Source organism: Patagioenas fasciata, chromosome 2 (genome assembly GCF_037038585.1).
Source record: "Patagioenas fasciata isolate bPatFas1 chromosome 2, bPatFas1.hap1, whole genome shotgun sequence".
Taxonomy (NCBI): Eukaryota; Metazoa; Chordata; class Aves; order Columbiformes; family Columbidae; genus Patagioenas; species Patagioenas fasciata.
In genome coordinates, this window is record NC_092521.1 from 112270234 (window position 1) to 112292171 (window position 21938).

Consider the following 21938-nt stretch of genomic DNA (forward strand, 5'->3'; position numbering starts at 1 on the left):
AAGGCAAAATGATATCCCTAACCTTGTGTACTTTTGGGGGGTAAGAATACATTTAGACTTTTAAAAGCAGAGCCAGGGCTAGACTAGCCCATCCCATAGTTCCTCAACCTTCATTCGTCAACTCAGACCTTGCGAACATCACCAGAGAGAAGTGAGCGACAGGAAGCTGAAATGAGGTGTGTCATGGAAGCGAAAGAGGCATGGAGACAGCTGTGGGAAAAGCAGACAAATGCCATTTTTACTTTATAAAACCTCTGTGGCACTTCCTGCTTAGTGAAAGCACTTGGTCTTTGGTCAGCCTAAGGAACACCTCCACAGCCGTTTACAACAGTGCTGTCAGGAGTCATTTATATACGAAGCACTCAGACATACACAGCATATCTTTTAAACCAAAAAAGGGAGACGCTATCCATTCTCGCTTTGGAAGTTATTCTTAAAAACTCCTGGTGCTTTTTTTAACTCTCCTTTCTTCCTACCTATGTGCTTGCTGGAAAATTCATATGTTCAGCCTTCTTTTCAGGAGGACATAAAGAAATCTAAACCAGGCCATTCATCTCTAAACCGAAGTGCAAAGTACACCCTTGCTTTCCTAAAACCACCTCTTTCTATTAATACAATACAAATATCTGGCTAGCCAGGTAGCAAACAAGTATGAAGTGCAACGGAGGAAGGAAACATTTTTGGAGAGAGGATGAGTGGAGGCAGCATGTGTGAAAAACTCAGCATGAAAAGCAAAACCTGTTTCCACAACAAACGTGAAGAGCAGCCGCAGAGACCCTCACATGGAACCCTGCTGCAGACCACAGGGCACCGTGCAGACATATCATGCCCCTCTGACCATGGTAGCTATACTTCCATGCTACACAACATCTGGCTGGAACATCGGGCTACTTCTCACATCCACAGGGCCACACTCCCAGCTGCAATGGCACAGCTCTTAGCACAGCCAGGCTTTAGAGAGGGCTCAGGTGCCTTCTCATTACAAAGTCTGTTCAGAGCAAGTTCATTTTGACAATCTAGTTCAGTCCTGCATAACAGAGGGCACGCATGTGATGGTGCAGGGGCAGAAATATGGCTAAAGCCCAGGTACCTGGTCTGCAAATCTAACACAGATTATGCCAACTAATTCAAGTTGCATGAATAATGAATCAAATCCTTTCTACCCATAGGTTTTCTGAATCTTTCACCTCATCTCCACCTCATGTGTAAGTGCATGTGGGAAAAAGCAAACACATGAATAGGATTCTTCTTCTAAGTGCAATTGTCTTGTTCTGCCTTTGTTGTAGTTATAAAGTATATTTCTTCCCCTATCCTTTCCTGGTAGTACCTGAAGACTCCAACTCGGCAAAAAGAGCTCAGACTAACATCTTGGTAAACTTTCCAAGATGTAAACAGTTGAAAAGATACATTTCATTCATTACATTCACCAGGTAACGCTTGTAGGAAAACAGCATCTTCACATTCATTCTGTGTGCTCTGAGCAATATAGCATGCACTGGTAGTCATGACACTGTAAAGCCACTCTGAAGGAGAACAGGTTTATATCTCCAGATTCACCTTTTAGTCCAAGCTGGATGTGTACTCCTTTTCATTAAGTTCACAGTCAATTCTCGATCTTATTAAGAGTCAGTTTAAAGACCTCGGTCTCTTCAAAAAACAACTACTGGCACTTCACAATCTTAGTTGGGCAAGGAGGATTTAAAAAACAAACAAACACACACACACAAAACTAAAAATATCACCAAAAAAAAAAAAAATCAAATTGCTCCATAAAAAATGTACCAGAGGTGCAATAAAAGCTCACTTATATCACCTCATATCACTGGATGCTGTCCCTACTTCCCAGTCAGACCCACTGAAGTAGTCCTGTGTATTTGAGTCTCAGCTCCAATCTCAAGTTAGGATGATGTGCCTGGTCTTGGAGCTCCACACAACTTCGGTGAGAGATTTCCAAAGAGTACGTCCCCCCGGTGTGCTGCCATGCAAGGCTGCAATGCACTCCTCACCAGGGCAGTGGGCTTTCCCACTGGAGCTCTGTGTGTTCGGGTAAATCCCTGCTCTTGGCACAGCCTGCCATCAGAGGCGAAGGAAAACTCTACCTGGGAATTAAGCAACAAGATGTCAACTCTTGCTTTCTTCTCAGATACCTTTCCTTTCAAAATACATATTTTATTACTATAGGGTTCACTGTCTCCCCTGCATGAGACAGAATGGGTGGTTATTGTAGCTGCTGTTTGAAGACTGAAGGATTTTACCACACTGTGGGGTACCTTCATCTCTTTCACAGATATTCCCCAGATCCCGACAGAATGGCAGCTCTTTGCCACTTTTAGAGGGAGATCCATGCCACCTCTTCCTACCCTGCTGTCCCTGGGGCAACCTCACTCTGTGGTGTCACACCCTAACTACAACTGGTAACAAAAGGGACATTTTTCAGGCTCTGATTGTAAAAGCCCTTCCATTGAAAGCACTCAAAGACCTTTTAGACCTTTATTACTGTAAGCTTACTAGTAAGCACTTTTATTTTTCAAACTTTTAAAAAATACTGCTTGAGGATGACTATTTTGTCTTCAGCAGTTGCATTTACTCATCATGTTGAATGCAAGCTGTCTGTGTAGGCATTAAAAAGAGGAAAAAAATAAAATGGCTCAAGTGTATATTTTTCCAACCTTGCCCAAACCCAAGGACAAGTAGAGAAAGTACCATTTCTTCTACTTCTCACAGCCACGCCACATGGAAAATTTCGTTCCCCAAAAAGCAATCCACTAAAAAGGCATGATAGTGTGAAAAAAGGGTGCTATAACTGAAATCCTTTTGCTGGTGTAATTATAGGAGTTGCTATGAAGCCAAGGCTGTAATTTTTGCAAGCCAAACTAAAGCAAAAGGAACAAAAGTACTGCAATTGTTTTGGAAAGCTACGAGGGAGGTTTTCTTTCCTTTCCTGCTGTTTAATCAAAGTAGTGAAGGGTGGGGTCATTGAGACACATGAAAGCTGTGTTAATGGTCTCCACTGGGATCCAGACTCCTCAGTATTTTTGCAACATAACGCAATTAGAGGATATTTGTAAATCATCTATCTGGAACATATCCCAGATTGAATCCTCCTCCTTCTTCCTAGTTAAATAATCAATAGTCTTAAAAAAAGAAAAGGCAATTATCAATCCTGTAATAGGCTCCATAATGGCTAATATTCCTATGGTCAAAGAGTAGCTATTAATTTACACAGAGTACATCAGAAGAGTGTCACAATCTAATGCAAAAGAGAAGGAGGAGATGCAAGAGCTCCATCCAAGTCAGTCAGGCCAACCGCACTTGCAAGGGCATGAAAAGTGCAGGCTGAAGGATGCACACAACCAACCTGACCTCCCAGATCTCTGCCACAGTCCAGCAAAACCCAGCAACCCAACTAAAAATCAAATCTTTGGAGAGCAAAACAGTTTTGCTTTGTTTGCTACTGCTTTTTCCTAAGATTTCATTCTTAATTTTCAGCACAATACATAGAGCCCAAGGAAAATTCCTGAGACTGACCTGACATGGTTCCATTCATTCTTAGCATGAGGGGATACACTAGCAATCAAAAAAAATCTGTTTTAAACCCTTTATCTAAGTCTTTACTTCCCAGTTTCAAAAAGGGCATGTTTCAGCCCTCGTACTATATGCAGTGAGAGATCAGAGGGTATGGGTTTCTGCCTGCAGCTGAGTTGAGCAAAACTACTTGACCAAAATCCAGCACTGCTGCAAGATCAGGTAGTATTTTAAATGTGAATAGTGTTGGCTCAGCTTATGAGCTCTGAGGATTCCCAGTTGTCAAAATGGCAATCATATGGAAACACTAAACGTGATCATACTTACTTAACCACATCTTTTAAATGTACCACCTTAGGTTGTTCTTCATATCTCTTCTGCAGCTGGTTAGAAGGTTTATGTTTTGGGTTTTTTTTTCCAAACTATAAAAATTCTATAAAAAGAGGATGTGTTTTATTTTCTCTGTATTTGAGATAAATTGGTAGTTTAGCCAACAAATAAACCTTCGTAAAAACATCCATGTATCATTTTGTACCATGGCTGAACATCCATTTTGAAAAAGCAGCAAAGTACATGTTATCATTTTGTCCACATTTACAAGAGAATAAACAGTGCTATTTTTGATCACTTGAACTTTAAAATATTACTGCAAAGAACTAGTTGACCTCTCCCAAACCACTTAATTATCAGTCAGCTACTTAAATACAAAGTCTGTATTTGTTGCTTCCATAGCTTCCCGTTTCCCTTATAAAACCAATTTTCTTTGAGATAAAAGGTTAATGCAGATTATGGCTGTAATTACAGATAAGCAGGACTCTGGAAACTGCTCTTCTCTCTCATGACAGAAAGATAGAAGTTGTTAAAAGCAAAGTTCAGAAAATCTGCTGAATTGAAGGAGAAAAATTATGAGTTCCTTTGGTGACAAAAAATTCTCAAAACTCTGTGACTCTGTGGAAAATTTTGAAAGGACTCCCAAAATTTTCTTTTAAAAACCACTCTATTTAAGAATAGTTAATTCAGAATTTGAGGGCAAAAAAGTGGAAATAGAAACAAGGGGATCATTCACAACTACTCAATTTAAACTACACAGCAGAGCGGAAAAAAAAAAAAAAAGAAAAAAAGAAAAAAACGACCAGATTTTTGTTTGTTTTGTTTGTTATTGTTTGTGCCAAGCTGGCCACAATAGGACACCAGTTTCATTTTTTGAAAGCCACCACGCTTGCCACCAAAGCTTGTGTTTAAAGCACAATGTTATTCCCATTGAGAAGTTGTCCAATTAACATGAAGACTGGTCCCAAAGTCATCAGACAGACATGACACACAAAGGGCTTGTGTTTGGGATAGTTTTGGGATTCCTCTAGGGTTTTGACAGAGAGATTGCTTTAGTTTGGGGTTCTGAGGGTCTAATTGGGCAGGGGTCAGATGTTGCTCTTATATATCACCATTTGTGTTATGGAAAATTCCCTGTGACCAAGTGCAAACTGCAACTTGTGAAGTTCCCTTCAATTTGAGAAGAAGCCCTCAAGAGCAACATAATAATGAAGATGCATTTCCCTGGTTGGCATGATATTCATAAGAAAATTCTTTATATTTTAAAGACAGTACAGTCTTTCAAACTATTCCAAGTAATGCCTTTGAGAAGAATCACATTTCATATGAAGAAAAAACAGAGGAAAAGGAAATAATATAAAAATAAATTTTAAACTCTTGATCTATTCGTTTTCCTAAACTACCTTAATAAAGGCAGTTTATTTGCAGATCCAAGACACAGGCAACTTATGATAAAAAATGTGAACATGAGAAGACACATTTTTTAAGTCAGAAAAATTGAGTTCTGCAGATAAAGCAAAGAACATTCAGAATAAGAGAAGTGGGAATAATTGGCAGGATTTGGAAAGCACGTTATTCAATGATCTATGTTATATCGCAAGAGTATAACTGTGTAGAGATATCTAAACTAGCTTTAAACCTACTTACTGATAACTACGTAGCTGCAGTTTTGCAATTTGAGGGATTTCTGGAGGTGGCTAAGTGATTTATATATTTACATTTCTCTAATTTATTTAATTCTCCAAATACATTCCTGGGTACAGTCTTGTCCACTGCTTGCTTCTAGAAGGGATGCAGAAATCTTGATTTATTACACAGAATCACAGAATTGACTGGGTTGGAAAAGACCTCAGAGATCATCAAGTCCAACTCTTGGTCCAACTCCAGTCCATTTACTAGATCGTGCCATGTCCAATCTCAGTTTAAAAACCTCCAGGGACGGTGAGTCCACCACCTCCCTGGGCAGGCCATTCTAATGCCTGACTACTCTCTCTGTAAAGAATTTCTTCCTAATATCCAGCCTAAATTTCCCCTGGCAGAGTTTAAGCCCATGCCCCCTTGACCTATTGCTAACTGCTTGGGAGAAGAGACCAATCCCCACCTGTCTATAACTTCCCTTCAGGTAGTTATAGAGAATGATGAGGTCACCTCTAAGCCTCCTCTTCTCCGGACTAAACAACCCCAGCTCCCTCAGCCTCTCCCCATAGGTCTTGTGTTCAAGTCCCTTCACCAGTCTTATTGCTCTTCTCTGGACCCACTCCAGCACTTCAATAACTTTTCTGAACTGAGGGGCCCAGAATTGAACACAATACTCCAGGTGTGGCCTCACCAATGCACAGTATTGACTGAAAGAATCATATATTCTCTCATTAAAGCCATCCTATCAAAGAAGGACACACTACACTGCAGGGACATGCTTGTACCAGCACCCTCTCTGCTATTGTCCTTCCCCTCTAAAATTATCCAAGTGTCATTGCACTCTTCCACTCTGAAACCCTCAAATGCACAGACCCAGAACTTCCCAGGGACTCACTTCCTACCCTAGTAAAAATGATGGTCTGTCTCTGGGGAATGGCCACTGCCTCTGTGTCCCCTGAGGGTTATTAAATAAGATGAAGGTTTAAATTAACTCCAAGCGCAGCCCCACAGACAGGGTTGGTTTCCAGAAGCCAGGCAGCAGAGGGGCTTCATGTGCCACACCAGCATGTGGCGGGGACCCTGTTGCCAGATGCCATCGGGGCTCTGTCAGGGGCAATGCGGTTCCTCCCTTCTGGGCGCAGCTCTACATCAGGATGAGGGCCGGGTGGAACTGCTTGTGGAAAAATGGGTTAGCCAAAATGGAAAAGAGTCTTTCACATGTGATCTGGAGTAGCTCCAGAGAGCCTCCCCTGAACGGAAACACACACCCCAGGAAAACGCTGCTACTTTAACGACCAGCCTCATCTACAGTGTTATGGATAAAGAATTCAAATGCAGACAGACACAGCAAATGAGTTGCCCCAAGAGGGGCAGAGGGTTTCCTTGCACTGGGGGAAGAAGGGACAGGGGGAAAAATCAGTGCGGGATGCCACAGGCCTCTGGGTCCCCACATGGATCCAGGTGGGCACCCTTGCAAATCACCCTGGCTGAGTTACCTGCCTTTGCAAACCTGCCAAATCCAACCCCAAACCCTCCGCTTGCCAAATGCATCTCTAAATCCTCTGTGCCCAAGGCCAGCACGCACCATGGCTGCATGTGCTTCATGGCCAGGTGAGGCAAGCTGCAGTGCAAGCACGGCATCAGGGTTTTGCTGCAGAGAGCACACACCACTTCTGCTTTCCCTCCCTCTTCTTTTAACCGTAAGTGGGGCACTAATAAAGTTGGTCCCCTGGGGCTCCCATAACTGTCCAAGATGCCACTGGGGAATCATGGTATGCTTTTGGGAGAGTTTGACTGAGAAAAGGAGATGGCAAAGTGCCTGCTAACACTGTTCCCAGTGTGAAATGCCCCACAGGCTGACACGGCTGTTCCTCTGGGGCTGAATCACCAGCAGAGATAGTATAATGGCTTGTTTTTAACTTAATGCCCAATTAAAAAAAAAAAGTCTCTTCAGAATGAACTGAGATCTCTGACAGAGCTATTTAAAAAAAAAAAAAAATCAAAACCAGAAGAAAAGCTTTTAATCCCTTTTAAAATCCTTAATAGGCCAAATACATCCCTGCTCTAACTCTGGAGGCTGAGCAGCCTCCCCAGCAAGAGCCAGATAAGACCTCAAGCAAACATCTGGCAACTCTCTTCCCTCCCAGCCTTACACCATGCAACCCACTGGGAGCCATACACAGTGCATGCCAGCTCCCAAAGCCTGCCTGGGAATCACAGGAGAAGGCTAGTTTGTCCAAAACCACACCAGGAGCTATGCTACAATGTGGTGCCACAGCTGACTGAACCACAGCAGCCAGCAAAGCTTCCCAGTGATGCTCGATTCAGTAGCACAGGCACAGTAATAAAAAAATAAGTCCTGTGCTTAAAATCGTAAATATTTATACACCGATCTGCAGCTACACAAATTGCCTCAAGGCTGGGAACTTTGAGCTGCAAGGCAGCTGATGTTGAAAAGAAGACAACACACCTTTGTAGTTCCCATCCCTCTCCAGTGACACTTGCCATTTTCATTCTAAACTGGAATAAAACTAAGTTTCAAAATATCAAAGGTAACACGCATGAAGTAGAGAGACCCTTCTCTACCAAAACCTACTGACAGGAGGCAGCCTACATGAAGGAGAAACACAGCTGCAGGAAGCTTTCAAATGTGAGTGAAGTGTTTCACTGCATTCTCTCCTAGCCTGGTTTTGCTATCAAACCTAGACTCCAATTTCTTCAGCAGTCTATAGAAGAACAAGAAAACTGAGAACAAAGGCCAAAAATTACTTCCCTCAAGAGATCTGTACAGTTCTAGAGGTTACGTAGCCTCTTGGCCACATCTAAACAGCTCAGACAGATGCTAAACAGAAAAATAGTGCAACAAATTCCACTATATCCACCTAACAAGCTTTTTGAGTAAACAAATAAAACTCATTCTCACACAAACTACTTCCAATGACCCCATTGCTGGGGACCTCAGTGCTCAGGTGCAGCTTGCACAATGTGCAATGTGGCCAAGGATTCCCCTGACCTGGTCCTATTGCTCTTGTTGGACCTCACATGAAATCAAGCCAAAGATACAGAGTTTTAAACTCTATACTTCTACACTTATTTCCTTGGTGGTTTTGAGTAAATTATTTTGTCTCACTATCTCATCTTCCCATCTGTAAAATAAGATAATGCTATTCACCTATCTTAAATGAATTTTACTGGGATTGATTAATTAATGTCTGTGAGGCACTCCAAAGAAAAACCCTTTACAAATGCTAAGGATAATATTTTTCAACCTAAATTCCTATGGCCATCCTGTTTATTAACAAAGGGAAAACATCTGAGCTAAAACAAGGCAGAAGGCTATTGTTTCCCGTGAGGCTCACAGAAATACTAAATTGTCTCCAGGGTAATCACACATCATTGAACTCGTATCACAAAAGAAAACTGCGCTCAGAGCAAACCGCACTAATACAAACATGGCATTCGGGTGAATAACACTCAACCCCACTGTGTATTCAGCATCACAAGCTCCTGAGGCAGAAAAATGGTCTTGGGATGGAGCCAAGCCCCTGAGTACCAACAGCACGGCCACCAGTGCAGCTGACTTACTGAAACCTCGTTGCAGGCTGCTTCAGGAGATAGGAAACAGGATATGGGGTATTTTTTTTTTTCCCATGCAATGTGCTGTCATTTCACAGCAATCCTGAAGAGGAGGTGGTTAATTAGGGTTTAGTCCTCATTAACAGCTGATGGGCTTCAAGGTGCAAATCTTAAACGTATCTACCACAGTAGCTGCAGACAGGGCGTGCAATGATGAGACCGAGCAGCAGGGCACTGAAGGAGACCTTGCACATCCAGAGCTTGTGCTGTGCTGGAGAATTTCATCTTGCAAGACTTCCCAGACCAAGAGTTTTTAGAACCACTGCAGCTCCCATTAAAAAGAAACCAAAAAGTCTGAGGCTGCTTTCAGATTCAGCTGCATAACGGATGATGCAATGTTGGCACAAGATTTGTGTGCTGCTATAGAGCACAGGAAAAATCACGCAGATAAAAAGCAGCAAGAAAACTAGAATGGTTACTAAATAAGGCACACAATCTCAAAATTTGAGTTGCAATGGGATATTAGATCAGAAAGAAAAATGGGACTTCTACCAGATGATCAGCACTGTTGCTAACATGAGTGGAAACACTGTATCTAGAGGGTAGGGCTTGGGCTTTTTTAATACAAAAAAAAAAAAAAACACCCACAAAACCATCACCAAATCAAACAACAATGCCCCTCTCCCCACCCCCCCCCCCAAAAAAAAAAAAAAAGAACAACAAAAAACCCACACCCAAACAAGGAGAAACCTTTTCATATGAAAAAGACAGTTACGAACGATTATAGGTTTCATGAGAAACTCACCTGTGGTTTTTTGTCCTTTAGACTATTTTCTGCTACTAGAACCTTGTCAACAGCAAGGTTTAAGAAATGTGATCTGACTAGCTACCAATATCCTCTCTTTTTGGTAAAATAAAACAACAACAACAACACAAAAAACAAAAACAACAAAACAAAAAAAACCACCAACAAAACTTAAAGACTTTAAATGTTTTAAACATTTGCCATTCTACAAGTTGTCTGTCTCCCACTGACTTCTCCAATTTATTTTAACTAAATGAGAACGAAGTTGAATGGTTAAAAAAGCACAGTAGCAGCAGTTAGATTTGTCCTGGTGCAACCTTAAGTCACATGAAAAAAAAAATCAGACAACGAGCTCCACTATACTCTCTGAACTTCATATAGTCAAACAGAGAAATGACTGCATGTAGCGAACTCCGGTTGACATGACTGGGGACTATGAACTATCCAGTTTTGTAATGCTTGATTCTTGCTGCAACGCTTTAATTTGCTAATTAAGCGCATCTTATGAGTTACAAATCCTGTGCTTGGACTGAACCTAAGGTGAGAAAGGGGCTTCATGTTGCATCTGCATCCTGCAGCTAGTTGGCATCTGACCTTAGTCTCAGGAAAAGAAGTGTACAGGTGTATAAGTTGAGTGACTGAATGCTGTAATAGGACTATATAGCCTTTGTAGTATGGTTTAAATTTAAAAGAAAAACAAAAAAACAAAAACCAAAAATCAGAGAGAGAGAAAAGAACATAATTATATTAACTCCAGAATTATCAGATGAAAAAAATCCACTTGTTTCGTTCTAGAATGCATTCATAAGCCTCTTGCATCACTCCCTCATCTTGAGACTTGGTCTTTTAACCAAAAATCTGACATTTTAAAATTCCTGGCACAGAGAAAACACTACCTCTCCATTATCTCCAACTTCCAGTAAATCAAAGTATTATTAGCTAGATGTTATTTGCTTTGGACTGCAAACAGAAAGTCCCCTCCCAAACGTCAGGGGAAGCGTAGGGGTAGCAATATAGAAGTGACCACTCTTTTTGCTCAGTAGCCTTGCAGTTTCACAGCATCTGGCCAAATCAGTACTGAGCACCAGAACAATGGACCTTTATCTAAAAAACATGGTTTTGCCACTTCATTTATCAAAGCAAACGGATAAAGATGCACCACATAATGCAGCAGGTGTAATCCAGGGACGGTAGCAAGGACACCATCTTGGCCATCTATAATGTCAGTTTAAATACAAAACTGAAGTTCAATGCAGCACATTTTCTTCACTACATTTACAGCATCTTTCTTTCCCAGTGGACATACTATATTTCATCAGAAACAGCGGATGTTAACCAGTAGCAGCCTAAAACCAACTCAGTGCATCCTCACATCAGATTGGGGCTTTTTTAGTAGCAAGGTCATTAAGGGAGCATATCTATATCCTTTTTTTGCTTGTTTCCACTGAAAAGAACCGAAGTATCAAGACCATCACCATTTCATTAACAACACAAAATATACAGCGGTGAAATCACAGGGGCACAATCTATTTCATCTGTAAAGTTTTCCCACTTGACACTTTTTGGAAAGCTTTCACAAACTATGTTCTTTTGTGTAAAAGAGGGGCTGAGTCACCCTGTGTAGGAGTAACTATAAATACCTAATGCCAAAACTTCTGCGCAAAAGCTGCAGCACTTGATATCCAGTATTTTGGAGACACCAGAACACTGGAGAAAGAGTACAGCATGTCCTTTTTAGGAAGGAACATCTGTTGCACTCCCTGAAGAGCAGCTGGAGTGACCTCCTGTCCCCTAAATAATGTCAACTCACCGGTGTTACTTTTTACAAGCAGCGTCCCAAGATTTCCTCGCAGTCTGAGGAGGGAAAAAAGTGTTTGGAATGGAAAAAGAAGCTGCTGCCAGAGGATTTGTTCAGCCACTAAAACTTTGTTCCTTTCAGTAAAACATAGTCATTACGTTATCTCATAATGATGCAAATATCTGGTTCTCTTTATCCTGACATTATATTCTGCAGTTCATCTTGATACAGAAGCGAAATACACTAAGTCGATTTGCAACCCAGCCATTCCCATGCTGTATTCCCACTCTCCAACAGTATTTTCCTGAATTCAATGCCTCTAGAGATTAGCAAATACAAAAGCAGCTATTTGGATACACAGCAGTGAAAACTCACATATGTGAGTTTAATTCAGTATTATCTTTTCCTGCCACGATCAGATGTAGGAGTACAACCTAACAAGGCCTGAATCAAAGCATGAGACCAAATCAATACTACAGGTAAGTAACAAAACCTCCACGCTTCATCTTTTTCCTTTCTTCTATAACTGCTCTGCCAGTTCCCAAGTCTCTTTGTATCAATGAGTTCTGCAGTCTGTTTCTGTAGAGTTTCAATGCTGTTTTTTTAAAGTTAATATTTATAACTACCTCAAGCGATGGCTTGAGCACTTCCTACCCCCTGCAGATAAAAGCAAAGAACCTACTCTGAAATTCTCAGCCAAATACTGTAAACAACCATACTTCATGTCAGTAATGTAAACAGACTGTTGGAATAGGGCTTGGGTCTTCACTCACATACCTACTTTTTCCCTTCCACATGCACACTGCGTTTTTTCTTGTAAACAAAACACAGTTTTATGCTAGTTTAGTTTGTCAATTGTTTCAACTTGAATCCGTAACTAAGATCTTTCAGAACATGTTACTGGGCTGTTTGTTTTGCATTCCTCCACTTCTTTAAAAGACCATAAACAAACCTGAGTTCCTTACCATGTTCTGCTGGGACCGTAACAGGCATCACAAGAGAAGACTAGACAAACAAACAAGTTTGAAAATTTCTGAGAAACGATGAAGTCTTAGTTACAAAGTAGGAAATCTTTCCTATGATCAAGAGTGGTAGCCAATTACACTCCAACACAATGAAATTAGAAGGAACATGCACAAGTATTTGCATGGATTTTTTGTTCCCCCCCCAGTCAAGCTTATAAAGCAATCAGTGCTGCAGTGCTCTGCAGCCTCCTGGGGATCAGTCAGTCCCAAGGTATGATTTTTTAACCTTTCCTGCTCTGCTTGCGCAAAATATAATACATAGGCCCTCCTAAGTGCCTATGAGGGGATTTGACAGTAACTATGGGCCCTTTGCCTCAAGCTGGGATGCACCAAGGAGCGCACAGACCCTACTGTAAAAAGGGTGTAAAAGGCTCTTGCCACCTCACTATGAATCCAAAACAAATACTTGTTTTGGCCAAAACTGCTAAGGGAAATCTCAAAATGCTTCTCAGTCTTCCTCTCCCACAAAGTACCCCTATTTCTGACACAGGGCAAGGGTAACTTAAGCAAGTCCAGTTTACACCCACTCTCAGCCTGACTCAAGGCACACCACCAAGTTCATGATTTAACTATCAGGTTTTGGTCAAAGGCTTACTTTTTTGCCCCTACATTACAACACTTGATTGGAGGTGCAATAGCATTGGTGGACTGCAAAGCCCAGACCAGTTCAGCACAGAGCCAGCCTTGTGATGAGAGTACTCCCATGGCCAGCGAGAAACGAAGCTTCAACGAGGAGCTCAGGCCAGCTGTATGGTATCAAATGAAACAGTAGGTATGGCATACACAGGAGTCAATAAAGGACATTGAGAAAGAGACTACAGGAGCAGGGAGAAGACAGAACACGACTATTCCTGCTATATACTCCCAAGTTCAGATACTTTATTTTTTACCTAAACTTTTTTGTTATTAACCCTTCATGACTTTTTTTCCTTGAACTTGCCCAATCACCTTCTGAAGACATCTTGCTCCTCTAACTATCCTTATTTCTCCATAACTCGTAAGAGCTTTGTCATGCCATTTTCTGAAAGCAGAGAAAGATGACAGTGTCCAGGATATGCACACACCACAGAGATATCCTGAACAGAAATGAATTTTCTGTTTGGCTCTCTACTTCTCTCTTAATAAATACCGATCAATAATTGACTTTTTGGCTGCCACTTGAGCTAGTCATAATGACTTCAACATTTCTATATTGAATTTTAATCACCAGTTTAAGCCCTATAATTGTGTGTATATATTTACAGCTGGCTTATGTCATGTAAGTTAGTGGGAATTTAATCTGCCATTTTATTGTCCATTCACTACAAAACCTTTCGGCAACTTTCTACTACTACACTTCTGTAAAAGACCTTTCCAAAATGGAAAACAAACCAATCAACCAACAACAACAACAAAAAAACCAAAACAACAACAACAAAAAAAAACCTAAACAAACCAAACTATTGTTTTCACCAGAATTAAATACTTAACTTGAAAATGCCTGAAGATTATTTTTTTCCTCATGGACAGTTTTGTCAAGAACACCTCAATTCAATTGAACCTTTGTTCTGCCTTCTAGTTTTCTTCCATCTTACATCCCACTTTTCCCAGTGTAGGGCTGAACTAGAACTCATTTAGCATTCACATAGCCTAAAATTAACCAGTGCTCATGAGATAAGGAAATGACATACCACTATAAGTACTGTTTTGCAAATAAATCATAAAACCAAAGTCTTTGTTAAAGCCACAGAGTGCTTCCTCTCTGCTTCTGAATCAGTGTTAATGGGCTGTCCAAATCCCAGCCAGTCTCCATCTCTGCCTATTCACGTTGCTCTAGCATCCTTTCTGCTCCCAGCTATTGCTCTTCAAGCCTGCTAAATGTAAGCTGCCTCTCTTCAGATCAGCCCCTTGTTTCAGCCCTTATACTTCATATATGGCTGCAAAGAATCAGTTTATAGTCTCCTGGGACTCAAACCCCATGCAGCATTTAGAAATGGTGGATATCATCGTTGGGTTGGACACCTCTTTATTTTGGAAGGTGCAATTTCTGGGATGTGGAAGGATACAACAATGATGACTCCAGTGTACAAAACTAAGATCTCATTAACTTCCTCCTATTTGGCACTGTACTTCCTGAGATAACCACTGGAAGATTCACCACTCCTCTCTGCTCATTCACTTCCCCTCTTCAAAATGACCATACAGAATCAAACTAGTGTTCTCCATTTGCTATCAGGCACACTTGTCCCGGAGTGGAGTGGAAATGCCCCCTTTGACTTACACCATGGTAGATATATAAAACTCCAGATGAATGGCTTGCAAGTTACATGGGCCATAGAGCCTGCACAGAAGCTCTTGGGGCTTCACAGATGAAAACAATCAAAGCAGTCTGAATCCCTGTGATATTGCCAGTGTTTCTGTGTGTAGCAGGAAAGGAGAACATTAATAATCTTAGCGTAATCCAAGAGAGGACCAAACACTCCCAGATGTTTGAGCATTGCCAACTGTCACCGTGTTTCTTCCCTTCTGAGAATCAGATGAACGTAGCCATCAGCTGCAGCTCCTCTTCACTGCCCCATATAAAATCAAATTTTCTGGAGCACTTCTCCGCTGCCTCACCCATCACAAAATGTGTCTGCCAGGGCTTAACGATACTGTCTGAAATCACACTGTCTCCCCCCGTCCAGTAATTCTCCCTGGAGTTCAGGTTTTCCCCTCATTTTTAAAATGCTAAATACTAAACCACAATAGGCTTTCAAAGTTATTTCAACCTCTCTTTGTGAGCCTTATTTCCTCCTTTTATTAAATCAGAGGACTGCTTTTAGATCCAGCAAAAGAAAAGAATTTGTTTCGCTTGTCAAGGAACTTGTTTGACCAGACACAAACACAGCCACTATTTTTACAACTAAAAATAAAATCAGACAACTTCTTACATATTTTTCTATTCCTTTGACAATTGCTAAGGTACTCATCCTAGAACTCTGCAATGATAACTTGGAGAAGAAAATGTTAAACAAGAGGTGGCAAAAGAAGAAGGGTTTTCAAGCCAGCTTTGCTTTCATATCACTTGCAACCTAGCAAAGTACTTGCTTCCTACTCAGGTAATAAGAGCACTTCCAGCTGATTGTGAAAACAGGAAGCAGTGCAAAAAGCTGCTTTCTTCAAAGCAAAGAGTGATTAAAAAAAATAGGATTGTTTAATAACAATATGTTCAATTTAGAACCCTTCCCTTCTTCGTCTTGGTGTCTGGAAACAAATACACACCTGCAAAGGAACACTGCAGAACTGTTTGCCACCATCTTTTTATTAAATGAGACATTTATAGAAAACTGGGAGGAACAACTACAGTAAGAAGAAATGTTCTCTTGAACAGTCCTCTGGCTTTAACTCATTCATCTTACAGTCTTGCATCCTGCTGACAATCACTTCAGCCTGTGAAACTCTTTTGTTCCTTCTCCAGGTTACAGCACAGACTCAGTCTCCATCCCTCCTCCCAGGTCAGCCCCTGCTCCTTCTGATGCCAGAGCCTATCCATTTGCAGATTATCCTGCCTGTAACATGCCTACAGACACAGCTTTTCTGTATTTTTCTACCTGTCACTGTAAAATACTTTGGATGCAGCCTCGGATGAAGACACAAATTGTGCAACCAGTTACTGAAAAACAGGTGTCAGCCAAGTGAAGCACCAGGTAACATGTTAAATTCATTACAACCCTGTTTCAGGATTTCCTATTACCCTGCAAGGATGAGCATATAGGGTAAGAGTAGCAGGTAGGACCAGGGGACTGTCTCAGTCTGCGCCCACCTCCAATCACAGTCAATGACAAATCCTGTCAGGGAAGGATAAGCAGAGGCCAAGTGCACAGTGATACCCCACTAACACACTGTCCCAGCTTCCAGAAATCTGTAAAGGCTCCCTGAGTCAAGAGCTGTATCTTTGTGTTTACTTTCGAACCATTATACCATGGTTTCATGTGATCATTTTTTGAACCCAGGTAAGCTTCTGGCATTCACAAAGAACTCAGTTTCAATCAGCTGCCTTCTGCTGTACTCAGGGGCTCTGGCACACTCCCTAGGTAACTGAGAGTCATTCAAATAAACAGCCATGAGACACACTGCCTCTCAAGTCTGTGTTTTAACCAAAACTTTATCTCTGCCTTCCCTGGTTGTTCTCAGGAGCTAAGCTAGAGCCAGCTGCTGGAGGCAGTGAAAAGCAAATGAAATATTGGCTTTGCCAACATCTGTAATAATGGTATCTCCTGAAAAGTAGGCTTGAGATATTCCAAGGTCAACACCTTCAACTGAGGCTCATGACTGGCAGCTTAGGTGTTTTTTCCTCTCTTTCACACTCTCTCTGGTCACCAAGATCCAAAGTTGCATGCCTCCTGGAGGTATCTGCCTCCCTCGCTTAGCAACACGGACAGACTGCAGCAATGAGGCCCTAAATTTAAAGCAGCTAACTGCCTTAAGTCAGAATCCATAATCTAAACCTGCAGTTTTTGGGCCCATTTGAAATAAAAGCCACCTACAACAGGAGAGTGTTGTCATACTGGGAAACTGGCTCATTGCTAAGTCACAGGAAAGAAGGCCAAAACCCAAAGCCTTACACCCACTTTGCTACAGCCTTTCAGCCTGCAAGTCTTCCCACATGGTTTCCCAGCTTTCTAGGCTTTGTTTTTCTTAGGAGATCTGGCAAGGTCACTGCTGGAGGTGCTATAGCTTGAGATCTTCTGTGCACTTCTTTGCTATCAGCAAGCCAAATAAAAGCTTATTCTGCTTTTGCTGAAAAACATCAACAGATATTTGCAACAGGGTGTACACGGTTTAAGCTATGACTACACGAAGCACTAAAAATAGATTTGGGTGGAACAGCCCAACAGAAGGTCCCAAAAAGAGAACGTGATTGAAAGTATTGTTAAAAAAATGTATTTAGAGAATGAAGCTGATGTAACCCAGCTGGCAGATATGCACACACACAATACGCGTGGAAGATTAGAAGAATTTTAAAGCAAACAATCAATGCCTTCAAGTTAAAAGCATCTGCGTGATCTATTGCCTTGGCCCCTGACCCTGGAGTGCTCCGTCTCTTACAACACTGTTGGCAATCATGAGTAACCAGTCTGCACACTTTCACTCAAGCTCTCCATGCCACGGCGTATGGCAGTGAGATTTGGTAATGTCTGCCTTTGCCAAAACACCCAAAGGGAGAGGAAAGAGAATGCAAAGGAGAAAAGAAAAGAGGAGAGAAAGAGGAGAGAAAGAGGAGAGAAAGAGGAGAGAAAGAGGAGAGAAAGAGGAGAGAAAGAGGAGAGAAAGAGGAGAGCCAAACACGCTAATTAATTTTTCTGGAAGAACCACACTGAATTCTGAGCTGGATTCAGAGAATTAGTGTTCCAGTAATACACAAATACATAAAACAAATTATCACCATAGGAACTGCAAGCAAGTTAGCGACTATCCTCAAAGTGCAAAAAGCCCATGGCACAGGCCTCCCCAGCTTCACACCAGATTACTGCTTATCATCTGAGAATTCAACTCAGATTTCTGAACTCCCAGCCCAGGACTTTAAATGTACAATAGTATTTCCTCTTAGGGAAACAACGACAGCTCCAGACAAAGCTCTCTAGGCCATGCCAAGTTTGGTGGTGGTGGTACAAGGGCCTGGTTTTTGGTTTTTTTTAAACTCTCTGGATTATTTAAACAACAAACTGGGTGGTCAGAAGTGCTTGTCATACACTGGCTAGCTGCTGGCTGGTTCACAAAGGAGATGGTGACTGCTAGTAGTAGCAGCTAATAGAGGGATCTCTTCAGCTCAAATGGTGGGGATGTGTGGCTTGGAGATCAAACACCAGTATTTCTTTGCGGGAGGTGGTAACTACCCAGATATGTTTAGTATTGCGTTTGTCAAACAGGGGATGCTTGGAAAGTTACTGTCTGTGTCATGAGGGGCCCATGGAGGGACCACTGAACACTTTGGGATGTTTTACACTGAGGGACAAAAGGCAAAGATTCAGACCAGACAATTCACACCAAGCATGGAAATGAGCAGATGTTTCCTATCTTTATGTGTTCAATGATGATATTTCAGTGCTTCCAAACTCATTTACAAAGCATGGAATATGTTTGAGAGGGAAAAAAAAAAAAAAGGCTATTATTTCACAATTTCCTTTTAAGAACATAACTTCTTTGTAAAAAAGAAAAAAAAAAATCTTAAATCTTAAACCTTTACCTGCATCTCTTGCTTCTTTATTAGCTCACTGGGAGGGGGAGGGGCAGGTTAATGAGGGCAAACTGCCAATGATGTGATGCCGTTTCTAAAAGCTTTTATTTCTATGATCCTCAGGTCCATGCTTCAGGCATTGCCTTTCCACATGAACATTCTCCTTCCTTGGATGATTCATGTCAGAATTCTTATCATGTTAAACCATTAATATAAGAGGCATAGCAAGAGGTTAAGAGTGCAGTCTGCCATTCAAAGAGTGAGGACCACTGTTTAATGCAATTTCAAATGATCAGGAAAAATAAGCAAGCACTGAATTGGCAAGTGATGCCAAGTTATTGAGTTTAGCCAAAACTAGAAGAGGCCTCAATGAAATTCAGAAACATATAGAAAATTGAAAAGATAGTTGGGGAACATTAAATCTAATTTTGATAAACCTAGGGCAATAGCCACTTTAGAGAAATAATTTAATTTATATTGTTGGGTACCATTGAAGAGAAAGAGGTGGGTAGCGCTATGGGCGGTTCACGCAGACCCATCTCCTACAGCGTGTAAGGCAGTAACCTGAAAAAAAGCACTTGAATTAAATGCGCAGTTTCTATTCAACATGAAAAGCACAGATGCTTTTAACTAATATGAACCAGTTTCCTCTGCTCTTTGTAATTAATCTCTCCTTGAGTCCCCATTTTTATTCTAGAAACTGGCTAATATGGTCTTCTAGCTGCAGAGCTGGCCAAAGCTTCACCAGTGAATAGCAGATTATGGGTCTCGCTCTGAAACAGAGAGAAGGTAGTCCTGCCTCAAATGACCATTCTAGCAAAAGTTTTAGTTCAGACCTAATTTCATATAATTCTTACAAAGTTTCCTGTGCTACTTGGTATTTTTTATATATAGGAAAGCTTATGTACTTCCCAATAACCCTTAGCCTCACAGTCTCTGCCACAGAAGGATTCATTTTTAGGTCTGTAGATCACATCAGTCAAGGAAAGCACTGGAAACCCTAGTAAAAATAAATCCATACAACAGCATGGCTACTGAGTATGAATATACTGACTCAGGACTCAAAAAACTACAGTGAACATCCACTACAGCCCAACATAATGAAAGATTTATGAAAAGTAAGTTCAGCTTCTTTGGATCGGATGAAGCAATGCATTAGAGTATTTCATCCAGAGGTCTGTTTTCCCCACCACACTTTGAGATACAAGCAGGAGTTATTTAGTGTTCTGAAGAGCTTTTCTTTTCACCGTATTTCTTATTTGGTAGGGAAAAATACAAAACGAAACAAAAACTAAACACAACCCACAAACTCCACAGTTCCATATATCCTAAAGCTCACATTCCTGTAAAGACAAAATTAATTTGCTTGATGAACAGACATTATAAGCTAAGGAATGAAACACTATTTTCAGAAATGGTTTCAGACACATCACCTGTGCTGTTTCTGATCAAAACTACACTAACACTGGGCATACACCACTGCTACATTTCTATCCACACAATCTACACCTCTGAAGCCTTTTACTCCAAATCTCAAAAATAAGACAGTGAATAGGTGAGCTCCCCAGAGAGCACACTCAACAGCACAGAAAACATAAAGAGCTTTTTTTGGAACACAGGAAGAAAATTAAGGTCAAAATGGTCTCTAGAAAAGGGAGTGCTCTGAACTCTTCTTTGTTATTACCTGCATACGCATACAATCAACACTTTGGCAGAAATATAAATGATAATAACTGTTTCACTTACAGATGACCACTGAGTTATAGATGTGAAAAATACTGAAAGTATTAATCCACATGGTACAACTAGCACATAAAAAAAATTACAGCACAGTATAAATGGACTCACTGAAGTTTGACCTGATCACGTGGAAAACAATATACAGGAGTTGAAATAATTTGTAAAGTCTCCTGAGTTGACCTGCAAGTTAAATCTATGAGTGCAAGACTACTTCACATGTTTTTATGTGTGTTATTGCATGACATGAAAGCCAAGTAAAGCAAAGATTAGACATAAGAAAAAGTTACTCTAATCACACTGACATTTTTGTTACATAATACCATCAGTCCTGTGTTCGCAAATAATGCGGCACAAAACCATCATTCTCCAATATTAGACCTGGTGACATAAAATGGTTAATGAATGGGAGGGAAATCATTGGACTGAGTGCAAGTTTGGTCATTCAACACGACACTAAGTTGCTGTCTAGGAGGACTGGTGACAGATCAAACCCAGCAGCCACATACTATGTGAAAGCAGTAAGGTCATAAAAACATCAAAGCTCAGATCCGCTCTGGCTGTCACGGAGAGAAAAGGGAACAAAATGAAGGGCTGTGAGAAAGCAGCAAAGACAGACAGACCTGCAACAGAAAGCAGAGGAAGATGAAGCCTGGGGCAAGGAGAGTAGCATCTAACAGATGTAAAGACCTCAAACAGAGAGCCTCTCTCCTGCCACACAAGAGTTAATATACAACCTCATACAGTATATTTGGGCATCTTAGAAAGGCCAGACTCCCTACAACATCTTTTTCATATCGCAGTTGATACTGGTAAGTAGAAGTTAGCTGGGTACAGGCAATGCGACCCAGCACACTGCTTTAGGAACAATTATGAAAGCAGCCTGTTTTCTTCCCCTCAGCAGCCAGGGAAATAGTAGTTCTCCCATCAGACACCTTCAGGGACAATTTTTCCTTTTACAAGCTGCCTTATGCCACAGGTTCCACTAAACGTGAAGCCAAGTGACTGTGAGTGCTACAGCTGCAGGCATGAGATTTTCTCTCTTCATTTGCTACCCTGTCAAGATTTCCTTCACCCACTGATTGATGCAATTCTGATACCTAAAATATCATCATGCTAATCCAGAGGAATGTTTATTACATAGCTATAAATCTTTACACAAAAACATGAACTCCTTGGTTAGGTGCCATGGGTGGAGGTTTCCTCACCTTCCTCGCGTGTACAGCTACGCTCCCTTCAGCAGGGTTACATGCAAAAGCAGCAAAGAGCAGGGCTCACATCATTTTAATAAACCACATCATAGCA

General features: G+C 41.2%; 1 protein-coding gene across 2 annotated transcripts in view; it reads right to left on the bottom strand.

Annotated features, from left to right (window-relative positions):
* ITGA9 (integrin subunit alpha 9) overlaps positions 1 to 21938 on the bottom strand; it is a 223676-nt gene that overhangs the window by 127404 nt on the left and 74334 nt on the right. The window lies entirely within an intron of this gene.